Raw genomic sequence first — 7,498 nt, 5'->3', positions numbered from 1 at the left:
TTAGTCATTGTTTGGGCATTAATCTTTACATGCTGCTAAATAGTCTCGTTTATTCTGTTTGATATGATTTGTTTCATATTGATAGTACAAGGTTACATATAACTTTTTTTTTTTTTTTTTTCTCCCAGTCTTACTTTTCAACTCGGTATGACTCGGGTACAGATTCATTGTTTGAATCATCCTTGTGTCCTTGAAGTCTTGAGTTCTTGGTCATTGTGACTGCACCATTCTGAGTACAGCGCTTTCTGATCTGAAAGATGACGCCGGGTCATTTAGCCTTGAGCTAAAGAAATTGGTATAAAAATGTATCGCTGACGCATTGCCATTCCTGAAACATTTCCTCACCTGATAACTCTGTAATACAGTCTTCTGAAATGGAAAATATAACTCTGTAATACAGTCTTCTGAAATGGAAAATATAACTCTAATACAGTCTTCTGAAATGGAAAATATAACTCTGTAATACAGTCTACTGAAATGGAAAATATAACTCTAATACAGTCTTCTGAAATGGAAAATATAACTCTGTAATACAGTCTTCTGAAATGGAAAATATAACTCTGTAATACAGTCTTCTGAAATGGAAAATATAACTCTAATACAGTCTTCTGAAATGGAAAATATAACTCTAATACAAAACAGATACCTTAAGAATCCTGGAAGATTTTCATATGTTATCATCATACAAACAAGCATATGACATCTTTGATTTAAGTGCAGATACAAAATACATATGAGATCTTCTCAACTTAGATTTTTTTTTTAACTCCTCTCTCTGTGCGTTCTCAACTAAAATCAGCAACCAAAAAAACAACACTCAGTATCTTTACAGGCTCCCCCTGACATCAGACTCACACGGTGTGAAACTAATGGGGTCTTATGTATCATAAAATAAGCTTGTTCTAATCTCTGTCCTTTGTTCCGTTCATCTTTCCCTCGGTCCTGACTAGTCTCCCAGTCCCTGCCGCTGAAAAAATCCTCCCAGCATGATGCTGCCACCACCATGATTTACCACTGGGATGGTATTGGCCAGGTGATGAGTGGTGCCTGGTTTCCTCCAGGCACCACTCACGCTTGCCATGTTTCTCATGGTCTGAGAGTCCTTTAGGTCCCTTTTGGCAAACTCCAAGTGTGCTGTCATGTGCCTTTTACTGAGGAGTGGCTTCTGTCTGGCCACTCTATCATAAAGGCCTGATTGGTGGAGTGCTGCAGGGATGGTTGTCCTTCTGGAAAGGTTCTCCCATCTTCACAGAGGAACTCTGGAGCTCTTTTAGAGTGATTATCGGATTCTTTCTCACCTCCCTGACCAAGGCCCTTCTCCCTTGATTGCTCAGTTTGGCTGGGTGGCCAGCTCTAGGAAGAGTCTTGGTGGTTCCAAACCTCTTCAATTTAAGAATTATGGAGGCCACTGTGTTCTTGGGGACCTTCAATGCTGCAGACATTTGTTGGTACCCTTCCCCAGATCTGTGCCTCGACACTGCTGTTTCAGAGCTTTACGGACAATTTCTTCGACCTCATGGCTTGGTTTTTGCTCTGACATGCACTGTCAACTGTGGGACCTTATATAGACAGGTGTGAGCCTTTCCAAATCATGTCCAATCAATTTACTTTACCACAGGTGGACTCCAATCAAGTTGTAGAACCATCTCAAGGTTGATCAATGGAAACAGGATGCACCTGATCTCAATTTTCAGTCTCATAGAAAATGGTCTGAATACTTAAGTAAATAATGTTTATTTTATTTTATTTTTTTATACATTTGAAAACATTTCTAGAAACCTATTTTTGCTTTGTCATTATGGGCTATTGTGTGTGGATTGACGAGGTAAATTTTTTAAATTTAATCCAATAACTCTAACGCAACAAAATGTGGAAAAAGCGAATGGGGTCTGAATACTTTCCGATTGCACTGTAGATCAGGTTTTTGGTTACTGTGTGTTAACATTGAAATGTTGTATCCACATAAACCAAATCACAACATTTAAAGTTAACTTCTCATAGAAGAAACTAAACAAACATGTATTCAGTGTCTTAACAGATTAAAAAAAATAAAAATTCAATACAGCAAACAGCAGACTGGATATTTCCCAAATCAATTGTTTATTTAATATTTTTATGTCGCTGAAACATTTACATGAGAGAAATGTGAACACTATGGGCGATGTTGACCTTAGAATGTTTACATGGGCAACTACATCATTATTTACATGAGTCAACTGAGCAGTAGATTTCAACCAATGGAAGTTTAAAAGATAATTAACAACTGTGTAATAATTAAAACAAAAACTAAGTCATACCCAGTTCAGAACTATTGTCTTTTTGACCGGAACAGTTGGAGATGGCAGCCTTGTGAAAGTCCTTTGTCTGAACCTTGTTGCACTGAGACAATCAGAAAACGCTAAACAAACAAACACAAATTAGGATACTGAAAATATTTTATTTTGGCATCTTAAAAGGTAGATATTGAATTATGCCTAATAATATTATCTTTCCAAAATGAATTGCTGCTACACTCTAAAAAAAAATGCTGGGTTAAAAATAACACAATTTGGGTAATTTTGACAATATTGTACAATCACAGCATCGGGTTATTTCAACTTGTAACCCATCGCCTTGGGTTGAGCACTTGATCAAGCTGCTGGGTAAATTAGACTATATTGCTGACTTAAAGCAACCCAGTGTGTTTGGTTGTAACACAAACCCAGCACATTGGGTTGTTGGACTGACCCAGCACATTGGGTTGTTGGACTGACCCAGCACATTGGGTTGTTGGACTGACCCAGCACATCTGGTTGTTGGACTGACCCAGCACAGTGGGTTGTTGGACTGACGCAGCACATTGGGTGTTGGACTGACGCAGCACATTGGGTGTTGGACTGACCCAGCACATTGGGTTGTTGGACTGAAACAGCACAGTGGGTTGTTGGACTGACCCAGCACAGTGGGTTGTTGGACTGACCCAGCACATCAGGTTGTTGGACTGACCCAGCACATCTGGTTGTTGGACTGACCCAGCACATTGGGTTGTTGGACTGACCCAGCACAGTGGGTTGTTGGACTGACCCAGCACAGTGGGTTGTTGGACTGACCCAGCACAGTGGGTTGTTGGACTGACCCAGCACATCGGGTTGTTGGACTGACCCAGCACATCGTGTTGTTGGACTGACCCAGCACATCGGGTTGTTGGACTGACCCAGCACATCGGGTTGTTGGACTGACCCAGCACAGTGGGTTGTTGGACTGACCCAGCACAGTGGGTTGTTGGACTGACCCAGCACAGTGGGTTGTTGGACTGACCCAGCACAGTGGGTTGTTGGACTGACCCAGCACATTGGGTTGTTGGACTGACCCAGCACAGTGGGTTGTTGGACTGACCCAGCACAGTGGGTTGTTGGACTGACCCAGCACAGTGGGTTGTTGGACTGACCCAGCACAGTGGGTTGTTGGACTGACCCAGCACAGTGGGTTGTTGGACTGACCCAGCACAGTGGGTTGTTGGACTGACCCAGCACAGTGGGTTGTTGGACTGACCCAGCACATTGGGTTGTTGGACTGACCCAGCACATCGGGTTGTTGGACTGACCCAGCACATTGGGTTGTTGGACTGACCCAGCACAGTGGGTTGTTGGACTGACCCAGCACATTGGGTTGTTGGACTGACCCAGCACAGTGGGTTGTTGGACTGACCCAGCACATCGGGTTGTTGGACTGACCCAGCACATCTGGTTGTTGGACTGACCCAGCACATCGGGTTGTTGGACTGACCCAGCACATCGGGTTGTTGGACTGACCCAGCACAGTGGGTTGTTGGACTGACCCAGCACAGTGGGTTGTTGGACTGACCCAGCACAGTGGGTTGTTGGACTGACCCAGCACATTGGGTTGTTGGACTGACCCAGCACATTGAGTTGTTGGACTGACCCAGCACATTGGGTTGTTGGACTGACCCAGCACATTGGGTTGTTGGACTGACTCAGCACAGTGGGTTGTTGGACTGACCCAGCACAGTGGGTTGTTGGACTGACCCAGCACAGTGGGTTGTTGGACTGACCCAGCACATTGGGTTGTTGGACTGACCCAGCACATTGGGTTGTTGGACTGACCCGGCACAGTGGGCATTGTTTTATGTACCCCTTGGGTTATTTTCAATGTAATGCTAATTTCAATTTTGCTTATATATGTTTGCCTTCTGTACCATCTCACCCCCTCCTTTTCCTACACACAATCAAGATACAATATTGAATGTCATAATTAATTTGTTTTGCCTGCATTTCAGAACATACATCACAGCACATCAGAGAATTGTCCACAATTCACAAGAATGTATAATATTTAGAATAGCAATGATTTTAAAATTGATTTCTATTAATTTAATTTACAGTCCAACCATTAGCCTAACGTGCACACTGAGATTGCAATCTGACAAAAACAAAGCTTGCGTGTGAGTGACACAGTCTGTTTTAAGTGGTAATAACACAGAGCTGTGTTATCAGACAGTGTCAGAGCTAATTAATAGATTAGCACATTCAGTGACACACTTCAGCTATCTTAGGTGACCGTACACACACGTCACTCTACTAAGGACATGGACAAATGACGGTCATTACTTAATTTTTATTTTTTTTATTTCACCTTTATTTAACCAGGTAGGCAAGTTGAGAACAAGTTCTCATTTACGATTGCAACCTGGCCAAGATAAAGCAAAGCAGTTCGACACATACAACAACACAGAGTTACACATGGAGTAAAACAAACATACAGTCAATAATACAGTATAAACAAGTCTATATACGATGTGAGCAAATGAGGTGAGATAAGGGAGGTAAAGGCAAAAAGGCCATGGTGGCAAAGTAAATACAATATAGCAAGTAAAACACTGGAATGGTAGATTTGCAGTGGAAGAATGTGCAAAGTAGAAATAAAAATAATGGGGTGCAAAGGAGCAAAATAAATAAATTAAATACAGTAGGGAAAGAGGTAGTTGTTTGGGCTAAATTATAGGTGGGCTATGTACAGGTGCAGTAATCTGTGAGCTGCTCTGACAGCTGGTGCTTAAAGCTAGTGATGGAGATAAGTGTTTCCAGTTTCAGAGATTTTTGTAGTTCGTTCCAGTCATTGGCAGCAGAGAACTGGAAGGAGAGGCGGCCAAAGAAATAATTGGTTTTGGGGGTGACTAGAGAGATATACAGTGCCTTGCGAAAGTATTCGGCCTCCTTGAACTTTGCGACCTTTTGCCACATTTCAGGCTTCAAACATAAAGATATAAAACTGTCTTTTTTTTTGTGAAGAATCAACAACAAGTGGGACACAATCATGAAGTGGAACGACATTTATTGGATATTTCAAACTTTTTTAACAAATCAAAAACTGAAAAATTGGGCGTGCAAAATTATTCGGCCCCTTTACTTTCAGTGCAGCAAACTCTCTCCAGAAGTTCAGTGAGGATCTCTGAATGATCCAATGTTGACCTAAATGACTAATGATGATAACTACAATCCACCTGTGTGTAATCAAGTCTCCGTATAAATGCACCTGCACTTTGATAGTCTCAGAGGTCCGTTAAAGCGCAGAAGCGCCCCAAAATATAACATTTGTATTTCAAATAAATTGTTGTGATAGAATGAAAGCGTACCACAATGCACTTCAGTCCAGTTTCAAAAACATTTCATTTTATAGTAATCATAAATATATGAAGATGTACGTGCAACATAAAGGCAAGCAAGCAACAAAAAATCATTAAAACAAACAAAGCACATTTAACAGAGCTATTAAAGGTGCCTTAAGAGCATTGCTATAAGAAGGGGAAAGGGAAAGGTGGATACCTAGTCAGTTGCACAACTGAATGCATTCAGCCGAAATGTGTCTTCCACATTTAACCCTCTGAGTCAGGGAGACACTCATGGCTCATCCATCTATTGATCTATTAATTCACAGGAACACAAACACACTTGTTTCCTCCTGTCACGTCTGACACTACATACAGGAGTAGATACTTATATCAGTATTTATCAGTGGGAAAAAAATACATGCTCACAACAGTCTCACTGCGGGGGGATTCTGTACCTGACAGCTGATACACTGTGGTCTGTAATAATTCCCATGCTGGGGCACAGTGGGAAAGTTGATATCAAACACATAATAGGACTTGAAGCACACATCCAGTTCCCCAATCAGTGTACTTTGCTCCAATGCCTGTCCACTAATGACTGTAAAAACCTGTGAGCAGTCCCCAAGAGCCAACACAAATTGGTAAGGTCTGGTCACTTCCGCCTCCGCCTGGTGCAGGTCCCAACCTGTTAGATATAAATCATCATCCTTTTTGAATATGAGGACTTGTGCAAAGGATGGAGGTACACTGAATGCCATCGCTCATAATTTATTTTGTAAACCATATAATCTTTTATAAATATAAAACATCCAATCCCAGTTTCATGCCTACATCTTCCATTCATTTGGAGCCGAGGCTCATAGGTTCATTTACACAACAATGTCTTGGAGTGTGCAGTTATGCATAACAGATATTTGCATGCTGTTCCTTTCATTCAATGTTTGCTAATGCTATCATCTAATTTCCCCATCAATCTTCCTATGCCTCCCCATGCCTATCCACTATTTAAACCTATGGGCTGCAAGTCAATGACGGACTTTCCTGGGTCTCTTCGATCCTGGGTCGGAATCGTCTTCCTGACTTTCCTGGGTCTCTTCGATCCTGGGTCGGAATCGTCTTCCTGACTTTCCTGGGTCTCTTCGATCCTGGGTCGGAATCGTCTTCCTGACTTTCCTGGGTCTCTTCGATCCTGGGTCGGAATCGTCTTCCCTGACAATATTTGTAGAATGGTGTTGGGAGGACCACTGGTAGAATCTTAAAGTGATGTCACCTTGTATATCTGGAGAGGAGAATGTTTAGCGAATAACTTGATTGTTTCACGATAAAAAGATATTAGCATCTGAGACACCACCAGAAGGGTAATTTCAAACTAGCAAAGCAAAGTTTTTTTGTCCTTGAAGTCCGTGATCCAATTTCCCCTGAGAACTCAGGGTTTTAAATTGAGAAGGCCTGAGCAATCTGTAGTGAAGCAGACAAACAATTACTTTTCCATTGCAGTTAATCATTAGCCTGGATTACGCCTAACTCTGGAAGTCCTCCCTGACCTCAGTATGGAATGGCTCTGATGTTGTCGGCACAATGCGTTGGTAATGAAGTAGGCTGTGCTTTTACCGGTTGGCTCTCCTCTGTGTCTTTCTCACTCAAACACCCACAGCCAAACTCAGCCCTTGAGCCCTTCTGTTAAAATAGTTGGATTTTCAAATTCAAACAATGAGAGGTCTGAACTGAGGGGGGGAAAAATTACATTTGAGAGAACCAATCAAACCCTGTCGCACAATTTGAGCAAATATTGCATTAACAAACAGCCTCCTTTTCAGAACGGTGTGTTCACAGCTCTCCCTGCGCTGTGAGTCACTTGGGTCGCATCAGCCAAGCTAGTTAATCATAGTA

This window comes from Oncorhynchus mykiss, chromosome 8 (assembly GCF_013265735.2).
Source record: "Oncorhynchus mykiss isolate Arlee chromosome 8, USDA_OmykA_1.1, whole genome shotgun sequence".
Classification (NCBI taxonomy): Eukaryota; Metazoa; Chordata; class Actinopteri; order Salmoniformes; family Salmonidae; genus Oncorhynchus; species Oncorhynchus mykiss.
This window is presented reverse-complemented; position numbering follows the sequence as displayed.